The sequence below is a fragment of the Ornithodoros turicata genome, unplaced genomic scaffold, assembly GCF_037126465.1.
Source record: "Ornithodoros turicata isolate Travis unplaced genomic scaffold, ASM3712646v1 Chromosome17, whole genome shotgun sequence".
Classification (NCBI taxonomy): Eukaryota; Metazoa; Arthropoda; class Arachnida; order Ixodida; family Argasidae; genus Ornithodoros; species Ornithodoros turicata.
The window spans coordinates 1,608,178-1,619,772 of record NW_026999326.1 but is presented as its reverse complement, the minus strand read 5'-3'; the positions used below and the strand labels follow the sequence as shown (position 1 = coordinate 1,619,772).

The 11,595-nt window shown below is 50.6% G+C and overlaps 1 non-coding gene across 1 annotated transcript; it reads left to right on the top strand.

Moving 5' to 3' along the window:
* The first annotated feature begins 11,409 nt into the window (after positions 1-11,409).
* LOC135372971 (U2 spliceosomal RNA) lies at positions 11,410-11,595 on the top strand. The gene has a single exon (XR_010416193.1). It is a non-coding gene; the product is annotated as a U2 spliceosomal RNA (small nuclear RNA).

The window sequence follows — 11,595 nt, the reverse complement described above, 5'->3', positions numbered from 1 at the left end:
TCAAATCAAAAAACAAAAAGAAAAATTCGGAAACAGCACCAATAAGCATCAGCCATGATGACCAGAGACAGGCAAAAGAGGGAAGCGTAGAAACAACACCAAGCAAAGCAGGTAAACTACAGCAGACATAGACACAGAACACACTGGAGACAACCACTGGGAAATGTCATGTCTGCCCACTAGGGTACACATTCATTCATTCATTCATTCATTCATTCATTCATTCATTCATTCATTCATTCATTCATTCATTCATTCATTCATTCATTCATTCATTCATTCATTCATTCAATCAATCAATCAAACAATCAATCAATCAATCTCTCTCTCTCTCTCTCGCTTGCAATTTCCAATCAATCATTTTTATCTCACGGGCCGTGATGCATTAGTACTAACACCCTAGTGTTCCGTACCCATATACCACGATGCCCAAACTGGCGACGTGCCACGCGCGGACGTAGAAGGCGAGACTGCGACAGAAGCGAAAGGGGGAGACCTGCAGTCTATATCTCTTCTCGGTCTTTTGGCGGATACAAGGGAAAAAGAAACACGAGTTCCGTCCACTAACATGCGCATTTCATGCAGTCCGACTATCATTCTAGTGCTTCTTACACGCACCACATCATGTTGAATTTGGCGACGTGACACCCGAGGAGGCAGGTGCCGCGACCGTGACCAGAGCGAAAGATGGACGTGTAACAGTTATCGCTTCTCGGCCTTTTGGTTAAGATCTGCGGTTGTTATCAGAGCGTTTTTCAGCAAGTTTCCGGCCCCGGAGTACGTGGTCTTCACCATCGTCTCCCGGGGCAAGATGGCGACATCTTGCACCCCCATTAAAGAATGGGCTTTCAACGTAACGGCGCCCTCCGGGACGTCGGTGGACGAAGTCATCCACTCAACAGCCAACGTAGTTGGACTGGATCAAGTATTCAGCGTGCAACATCTGGGAGAATCAGCTTTCCAGGTGGTAGTGGCGACGGCAGCAGCCAAGTCATTGGACAAGGCCTTCTACGAGTAGCAGGCCAAGACGTCAACATCGAACAGATTGGACCGCAGCTCGTCTACGTTACATGTAGGTACCTTCCCACGTATGTGGCGACGGAGCATCTCAGTCGTGCATTGCAGCCCTACGGGAAGGTGTTGGACATAACGTACGTAAAGTACAAGGATCGCCCAACTGTCCGCACTGGAGACAGAGTAATTAAGATGGAAATGAACGTAAATAACCCCGTGCCTAATTTTCTTCGAGTTAATGGCCACCGCACAACATTCAATTACCGCGGGATGCGAAGAGTATGCCGAAGATGCAAAGGCGAGGGGCATTATAAGGAGGCTTGCACCACGCCGTTTTGTGATCGTTATAGTGTGTTCGGTCACGGGAAAGATGGGTGTACAGCCCGTTGCAGAAGATGCAACGGCGGGCATGCGACAGCAGATTGCACAGTGCGGAAACCATATTCCGAAGTCGTAACGAGATCGCTTGCGGAATTTCCCCCTTTAAGCGCAAGGAACGATCAAAAACGAAGAACGGAACAAACGGCCGCCGCTGCTTCTTCGACCGTAATCAGCAGCGATAAGGAAGCCCCAGGTGCCGACGAAGATAAAAATGAACGGGAGCAGATACCTAATCTGGATGATGAGCTAAACATTTCGGAGGATGGCTCTTCTATAACTTCGGCCGCTACAGTGTGTGAAACGGAAACAACTGGAAAAGATAATTCAACAGACGACGTGCAGCCCAACGATGAATCTGCACATCACCCTCTGGCGCAGCGTCTGGCCGACCTGATTCCTTCGAGGCAGTCTCGTCCCATCTCAACAGCAAGTACTGCGTCAAGCCGGGTAACCGTTTCTACCGTTGGACAGTTTTCCCCCGTCGACAGCGCGGGAAGACCGGACGCCAAGAGGTTACTACCGTCAAGCAGTGACAACACCTCGGACGACAGTCATCACCCTACGGAAGTCACCAAGAAGAAAAAGGTGATTAGTACAGACATCAGCATTGATGATGATGATGATATGTCAGACTCAGTATAGCTGTTACTGCCTGTTGAAGGTTTTACTCCTTATGAGTATAAGCATTGTAACCCTAAAGGTACAGGGGTTTCGGAGTGAAAGAAAGCAACTAGAAGTTTTTCAATCGGCGAGACTGATAAATTGTGACTTGTTGTTGTTACAAGAAACAAATATTCGCTCGCTTAACGAGGTAACGAAATTTAAAACGCGGTTTCCTGTTGATTGTTACTTTTCCTTTGGCTCTGCTCGAAGTGAGGGCGTAGCGTTGATTAACTTCAATCCTATGGTAATCAAAGACCTGGGTCATTCCAGGCGAAATGATCCAATGGGTGCGCTCAACCCCCCATAATTTTGGTTCAAAAAATTACCACCCATTCCTTACGACAGGAAAACGCATGTGTCCGAGATTTACTCGAAAATATTTGCCCGCTCAGAATTTACGCCGGGTCAAAGTTTGCAAGAATGACGTAAACCATACCGGGAAGTAAGTAGATTAGTGGGTAGAATATTGCAGCTGCACAGGTGTTTGTGGTGCAGAACGAGAGAGCAGGGTTCAAATAATGTGCCAAGGTTAAAATATTCCCGCTTGTTCCACTTTTGACCAGTCAAACGGACCCCATTCGCCGGGCTATTTCGTCCTATTTTGGGCCTCGCTAAGGATACTTTCCAGATGAGTGAGAAATCCAAGAAAAATTGAGCATATTATCCACTTTCAATACAATAAGTTCGTTTATTTTGAAGAGTAAATTCGCAGTAGTGTTTGCTACATTTAATCTCAAAGTTCGAACTTTACTCAAAGTTTGGTGACCTCGATGCCAATTTTGAAAATGAAGCGGTCGGCGGGCAACAGTAAAAAGGTATGCAGATGATAGCTCGAAATGCAAAGCAAGACATATAAACAAACTAGAAAATTACTTTTCCATATGCGCGAGAAAATATTTTTTATGTCGGACATGGTACATGCGGACCGTGCCGGTATACTGACGGGCGGCTCGCGTGGCCGTGCTTTGCAGAAGATGCCTGCCAGCAGGGTGACAGCTGTACCATAGTAGTTCTGAACCTTTCTTTTTGAGAATCGAAATGGTCTGTGTTGATGATGTGGCGGCCCGTGGATGACGACGACGCGCCTCTGCTGCCGCGCGCTACTGCGCCTGCCAGCCAGTTCTACCGGCACCGTCCTAGCGTGAGGCCACGTCCATCTGCCCGCTGGGACATTCCATCATCGCCGGTCAGGATTCATGTAGAGGAATACCACCTCCTCTACAATATCATTTGTAATTCCTTCTTCAGCGTTCTATACTGGCAGTAAAACATGGGTACGACCGTCTGTGAAGTCGTGAGGGCGGTGGCTTTGCGCTCTGAGGGGCAATAGGCTGTTTTCGCCCTTCCACAGCATCAACGTGCATTCACAGATAACGTCGGCACAAATTACCGCATCGAGGTGGTACTGCACAGGCAAGCATTTACTCGTGACACTGGTAGTGATTAGCACTATGCGGCCCACTTTAGCGGCCTTCTGAGCGGCCCATGTGTATCCAGCCCCACCGGCCCACCGGGAAATGTCGCGGTGAGTCCTATGGCCAGTGTTCCCCTGCCGCTGATGCTGTGGAAACGGACGAAAACTGCCTATTCCCCCTGTGAGCGCAGCGCCACCGCCATTACCACTTCACGGACCGTTGTGCATTTCTCTTACTGCGACGACTGAACGCCGAAGATTGAATTACAAATGATATCGACAGAGACAATTCAGGTTTTTAAAAAGGAAGGTCCAGAACTACTACGGTACAGCTGTCACCCAGCCGGCAGGCGTCTTCTGCAAACCACGGCTACGAGAGCCGCTCGTCAGTATACCCGCACGGTCCGTACGGACCATGTCTGACATAAAAAATATTTTCTCGCGCTTATGGAAAAGTAATTTTTTACTTTTTCTATATGTTTTGCTTTGCATTTCGAGCTGTCATCTGCGTACTTTTTTACTGCTGCCCGTCGACCGCTTCATTTTCAAAATTCGCATCAAAATCACGGAACTTTGAACAAAGTTCAAACTTTGAGATTAAATGTAGCAAACATTACTGCGAATTGAATCTTCAAAATAAATTAACTTATGGTATTGGAAGTGGTTAATACGCTCAATTTTTCTTGGATTTCTCACTCATCTGGAAAGTGTCCTTAGCGAGGCCCAAAATAGGACGAAATAGCCCCGCGAATGGGGTCCGTTTGACTGGTCTAATGTGGAACAAGCGGGAATATTTTAACCTTCGCACATTATTTGGACCCTGCTCTCTCGTTCTGCACCACAAAAACCTGTCCAGCTGCAATATTGTGCCCACTAGTCTACTTACTTCCCGGTATGGTTTACGTCATTCTTAGAAACTTTGACCCGGCGTAAATTCTGAGCGGGCAAATATTTTCGAGTAAATCTTGGACACATGCCTTTTCCTGTCGTAAGGAATGGGTGGTAATTTTTTGAACCAAAATTGTGGGGGGTCGAGCGCACCCATTGGATCATTTCGCCTGGAATGATCCACCTGGTTGTTCGCTTTGATGTTGCAGGTAGAGTACTTGTTGGTGACTTTACAGTTTACGATACCAGAATTCGTGTCATAAATGTTTATGGACCTGCATCTGCAAGCTCCTCAAATCACTTTTATAGTAATTTGGATGCTTTTATGTTGGATCCACAGCCCATATTTCTCGTCGGAGATTTTAATTGTGTCCTAGATTCTTGTAGAGACGTACGTGGTCCTGGGTTAGGTCGTCCTACCTACATGGCTCGCGAACTTAAAAGACTCATTCACCAGTACGCATTAAATGATGCATGGGTGCACCTGCATGGTAGCCGTTTTCAGTATGCCTGGTGCCGTAGACAGTCCTTCACACGGCTGGATCGCTTTTATTTTCAGTCAAGCACACAATATTGAATAAAGACGTGTAATGTTGCTGTTTTTTCTCCGGAAATGGGACACATTTCGGATCACCTGCCCGTGATCACGACCATGCAGTTTAGAGGGAAACACAACATGCAACCGCGCGCGTGGCGGTGAGATAGCAGGCTGTTGCGCGATGAATCACTCATGCATGAAGCGGAAGATAAGATCAAGGCCGAATTGAGCGACGCCCTGGAAGAAGGCGCCGCATGGGATACGATAAAGATAATTCTGCGTGACGTTTTAATCGCGGCAGGTAAACAGAAAACGAGAAAAGACACCGCTGCTCTGCGTGATATTTGGAAACGAATGCAAATTGTTAAAAGAGGCGGAGCGGCTACGCTTCTAATGCAAGAGTATTTAGAAACTCAAAGGGAAAGATATTACCGTACACTGCGTCTGACCTCCCGAACTGCTTGTGTTCTTTTGAACAATAACAAACCGGTGAGGAATACGGACTACATGAGATACGTAAGGAATGGTGAAGTGGCTCAGAAATCGAACACACGCATAGAAGAAGTGCGAATGCCCTCAGGGGATACTTCACGGTCTCAGAAAGACATAGAGGATGTTTTTGTGAATTATTTCAAAGAACTGTTCCAAACTCAAATGCCCCAGCAACAGGGATGTCCACCGCTTTTGCTCGAAGATTTTTTATCCAGTCTGCCCCAGGTTCCACAGGAACTGGAAGAACAAATATACAAACCGGTTACAATGACGCAGCTAGTGACGGTTTTAAACGGAATGAAGGCTGGCTCGGCACCCGGGGAAGACGGCTTAACGGTGGCTTTTTATAAGCGGTTCATGTCAGTCTTGGGACCGGCATTCATCAAAGTAGTCAACGAGTTCCTGAGAACAGGAAATGTGCCGGAATCGTTTAGGAAGGGCCGCATTGTGCTTATTCCCAAAGGCGACCAAGCCGAGGCGCGTGATCCAAAGTCATGGCGCCCTATTACCCTCCTGAATGTTGATTATAAGTTGGTGGCTGCTCTTTTTGCAAAGCGTCTAAGAGAGGCACTTCCTTACGTAGTTTCCCAGTATCAGACAGCGGCAGTGCCCGGAAGATCAATATTTTCATCGCTTGTTTTCATTCGAGACATTATAGCGTACACCGATACCCACCTGAGGAGCGGCTTGGTCGTTTCCTGGGATCAAGAGCCTTTGATCGAAAGCCTTTGACTGTATTGAGCATGGATATATATACAGTGTACTAAGAAGTTTTGGTTTTTCTGATCATTTTGTGTTTCTCATGAATTCACTGTATACTAATCTGCAGAGTTGTTTAATTCTCAATGGTAGAGTGACGAGCAATTTTGATGTGACCAGAGGGGTGCGTCAGGGATATCCCTTGTCGCCGTTGATATTTGTGTTATGTATAGACCCTCTCTTACGAAGGCTGAACCAAAACAGGTCGATAATGGGACTCCCCTTACCAGGTGGAAGTATCGTGTCTGCTACCGCTTATGCAGATGACATTGTTTTGGATTTGAGAGAGGTAGCAAGCCTGCAGAACGCCTTTGGTGTTTTTGACGAATATGCTCGATTTTCGGGAGCACGGTTAAACAGGGATAAAAGTAAGGCTCTTGCTATCGGAAACGTGCGTCCAGACCTCCCTGCTGGAGTAACCCCCACCGATTGCTTGACCTTGTTGGGAGTGCATTTTGACAAAGCAGGGGTAGCCTCTGATAATTGGAACCTGTTATTGACAGAGTTAGAGGGGAAAATAGCCGTTGCGCGCAGCTTTCAACTGTCATTTCAGGAAAGAGCCTACTTAATTAAATCTGTGTTCAGCGCTAAACTCTGGTACGTTGCTAGAGTTGCGCGCCCGCCGATGGTGTTCAGCACGCGCTTTACGTCACTGTGTTTCCGCTTTTTCTGGAACGGTCAGACTGAACTTGTATCGCGAAATGTGTTACGACTTGCGCGAAGTGAAGGGGGTTGGGGTCTGCCATGCTTCCCAACATTTTGTACCTTGCTCGCAACTCGGAATGTTCTGAACATGCTTGATGATGTAGAGTGTTTGGCAAGACCACTGGTTATGTATTTTCTTGGCCCACGCCGTAGAGTATTGGTTCCACGTGCCTTAGGCAACTTGTGCCCGGGCGCTGAGAGCACTCCACTGTTATATCACATGATCACCGGCATGTTTTTAGAGGTGCAACAGATGTTTCCGCAAGTGGCTATACAGGCAGTACCTGTTTCACGAATTTGCGAACAAATGTGTGCGAGGCGTGTGGACCCATTGCCATCAGTACAAAATGTCAACGCGAATTGGATTGAACTCACACGTCGTGACTTACCAAGTGACCTGCAAGATTTTTTATGGAAAGTTGCATCCGGTGTACTGCCCACTCGGGATCGTTTGGTCAGATGGGGCGTTACGGCGGTGTCCACATGTCCTAGCTGCACATACGAGGAATCAAACAAGCATGCGATTCAAGAGTGCGCACAGACGAGAACGCTTCTTACTTTGGTTAGTAGGATGTTCGGGTTTCCTTGCAATCCCCGCAGAGGTAGACGCTCTAGGTTCGAGAATCTAATCACAGTGGCGGCTCTCTTTGTGGCTTGGCACAACAGGTGTATTTCAGTGGCGAGGCATAGACGACGTATGCCCATGTTTCCAGCTTTGATTCGCCCGCGTAAAATAGTTGTAGGTCACTTGGAAAGACAGCTCATAGAACTTGGTGAAGCGGTGTTTCTAAGGAGGTGGGGCACGAGATATATTCGCCTAATAAATGGGAAGGTGATTCTGAGGAATACGCCCGTTTAGGCCTCGCCTGACAGGGTGGACTGTAAAGGTGTATATATAAAGTGCATTTTCATCGTGTATTGTACTTTCATTGTTGTATACATATTTACTGTTTGTCGGCTTTTATTTGTTTGCTCGAGTAATGGAGTGACCGAATTTCGCATGTAAATAGTCATAGCGTTAATAAATATTCTGAACAGTACTTTCGATCACCAAAAGGCCTGAGAGTGGTGGCGACGAGTACACCTTGTCGTGTACCGCCCTTCTCAGGGCGACTAGCGCGCCAGCCAAGGACAAGGCCCCTGTGGGGGTTTGGTTTATTGCCCCTTGCCCGAAGCAGCCACTCTTCACCTCGCAGGTGGCACCAAGTAGGCCGTTTGCTGCCTACCGCCCTTTTCAGGGCGTTGAATGTCCGCAAAGGGAGGGCCCTTTCTGGGCTTGGCTCATTGCCCCCTCCTGAAGCAGCCTGCCCTGGGGCTGGCCACCTGGTGACCATGCCCCCGCCAGCCTCGACCAGCGAGATGCGCCGCCCGACCACGACCAGCCACGAAGCAGGCGACTTCCCGCCGTGGACCTCTGTACCCTCTGCCGCCCAGGAGGGCACCGACGAAGGCAGGACCCGCCTGCCTGCCTGCCGGCCCGCATCGGATGCCCGGGAAGCCGTGGACCCTGGACAGCCACGAGATGGCTCACGGACGCCCATCCTCCCGCTCCCAATGCCCAGGACCCCAACAGCCACGTCGAACGACGGCCCTTGCGAGCCTCTACTGCCGCAGCCCCACAACCCTTTACACTGTGGGGAAGGAGCGGTCTTTATGTCCTCCATGAGGACGCCGTTCTGTGGGACCCCTTCGCTCGAGGACGTGACGGCCACGGAGGTGAGCCCATCGGGCGAGCTTTCGTTGTGCCACGGGCCGCGGCAGCCAGAAAGGAGCAACGCAGCGCTCACTGTTTTCTTCCCTCTGCCGGACCATTTTGTGTGTCCCGAGGAAGGCTGCACCCTAGCATTCCGGTCTGCAGTATGGACAAGCCAGAGGCAATCCCTGACCCGTCACCTTGAACAGGCCCACGGCCACCGCATCAGGGAGGTCCTCTACCACTGCAGCATATGCAACCAGCCGTTGAAAAGTCGGCCTACTTCCCACAAATGTAGGCACGGCCACAACCATGAGCAGGGAGGAAACCACACCTCATTTCCCCACGTCTGCGAAGTGTGCCAGGAGTCGTTCCCTAGCCGGAAGGGCCTTCACAACCACACGGTATGGGATCGCCGGGAAGCAGCCAGGGCCGCAAGAATTACGCGCAGTCGTGCGAGCGACCCGCTCCCAGAGCCCGGAGATGAGACCATGCCTGAGGAAGAGCACAATGGGGACCACCTCATCGCCACACCCATTCCTTCTGCTCCGCCGTCCGAGGAGCAAGACAACGGTGACCTCCACGCCTCCGCAACCACTGCCCCCGCTTCATTACTGACGCCGCACACAGCAACACTTCCAGGAGCCAGCCATGAGACTTCTGTCACAAACCTGAGCCCACCGTCACGCTCGGCCACACCTGAGCTCTCCTTGGACTCACCCCCCATTCCAATGGAGGAAGACGCGCACAGTGGCACGCCGGACGACAACAACACGGGGCCGGAAAATGAGCAACAGCCTCCTTCCCTCAGCGAGGACTTCCTGCTGTCAATCTTCGTCCCTAGAGTGCACCAGATACTGGACTTGGAACCAACAGATGAAAACTGGTCCATCTTTGAACAGATCCTGGAAGAGGCAACAAGAGCAACTGCAGATGCTGTGCGCCTACCGACCCCTAGAGAAGGCACCACACGTCCAAGGGAGATAAATCCGGATGACCCAAGGCAAATACAGAAGCTGTACCGCCGCAACAGGAGACAAGCTGTGCGGCTTATCTGTGATGGACAGTCAAGGAAGTGCGGCATACCAAGCGACGATGTAGAGGAATTCTTCTCCTCGACATGGCAACATGAAGAGTGCGATACCGGCCTGCTTCGTGAAAGACCAAGGGCATCAGTTGAAGTCGATCTCGGATACTTCAGCCCTCAGGAGGTGCGGCGAAAAGCAGCCAAATCCGAAAACACGGCCCCTGGCGATGACCGCATAACATACAGGCACTGGCTCGATGTGGATCCAGATGGGACCTTTATGGCCTCTATCTTCAACGTGTGCCTGAAGTACAAGCGTGTGCCTGGAGGAGCTGACACCTGGAGGACATCAACCACCGTCTTAATCTACAAGAAAGGAAACCCGGACGACATCGCCAACTGGAGGCCCATCACCATTGCGAGGACGCTCAACAAACTATACACAGGTTGCCTGGCAGCAAGACTCCACTCATGGGTCCAACAGCAAGAGGTCTTGTGCCCCTCCCAAAAAGGATTCATGCCCCACGATGGCGTGTTTGAACACTATTTTATCTTGCAACACCGCATCGACGAGGCAAGGACAAACAACAAGGACCTCTGCGCGGCGTTCCTTGACTTCTTCAACGCTTTTAGGTCGATCACCCACAATGCCATAATTGAAGCCGCTGGCCGCAGCCGTATCCCGCCGTATCCCGCTGGCCGCAGAAACCAGTGACATTGCAAGAATTGACTGCGCCTTCAAGCTCCTGACATCACGTGATCCTGGCATCGCCAGGGCAGCCCAAGACGACCTCCTCAACACGGTTTCGAAGCGCCTGCGGACCATGTGCACGCCAAGTGACGCCGAAATCTTCCTCGCTGGGGACACAGAGGGGCCTTTCAGATCCTCCTCAAACGAACTCCGCAATGTATGGACGGAAGCAAGAAAGGCCTCCCGCCGTCTGGACGTCAACTGGACCCTGGAAGGTGGCATCGCCATCACCCGCAAAGACAAGACGATGACAGCGCGCTGGAGACGGCACATCATGCGCACTATGCGCGACCAGCTGGACGTTGAGCGCACCCAGCAACTCCACAGCCTGCCCAGCCAAGGAAAGGCAGTCGAAAGCGCCGGCCTGGACGCCGCCAGCACCCACTTCCTCAGGACAGGCTTTTGCACCCGGTTCGCGGACTGGAGGTTCATTCATCGAGCCAGGTTAAACCTCCTTCCACTTAACGGTGCACGAGCCTGGAGCCACAGTGACAAGCGCTGCTGCAAGTGTGGGTACCAGGCTGAGACCCTCCCTCACGTCGTGTGCCACTGCATGACCCAAAGCCGGGCCCTAACGGCGAGACACAACTCCGTTGTCGAGCGAGTGAAGTCCGCCTCGGCGTCAAAGTTCACCGTTGTTTCCGAGAACCGCCCCGTTGGTGACACCCAGCTGCGCCCAGACCTCCTGCTCGCCCATGGAGAAGAGGCCGTGATCGTCGACATCCTGCCCATTCGACAATCGCCCCTCTGCCCTGCAAGAAGCTCGTGCCGCAAAAATCACGAAATACCAGCCCGTGAAGGAGTTCCTACAACGAAGGTATCAGCGCGTCACCATCGAGCCAGTAGTCGTCGGAGCCTTAGGGTCCTGGGACCCCGAAAACGACCGCTTCCTTCGACGGGTCTGCTCGCGAACGTATCTTAAGAAGATAAAGAAGCTCTGCGTGAGCTCCGTCATCGCGACCACCAGGGACATATACGCAGCACACGTTGCCAGAACATGACCTCCAAACAAGCCCCCAAAGAAACCATGTAAATAGTTGATAGAGTGGTATTTTGCTAAATCAAAATATTAACAACCCATGCTACATGTATAAAGCAACTAACATCATGAATAAACTCTGTTCTTATCAGCTTAATATCTGATACGAGCCCTATTTGGACTCACGATATTAATCTTATTTTTGGCCCGAGACAATGTGTATGAAGCTCGCCTCGGCACTGTCAAGGGTTGCCCTGGTATTGCACTACCTCCAGGTGTAGCCCACCCGTC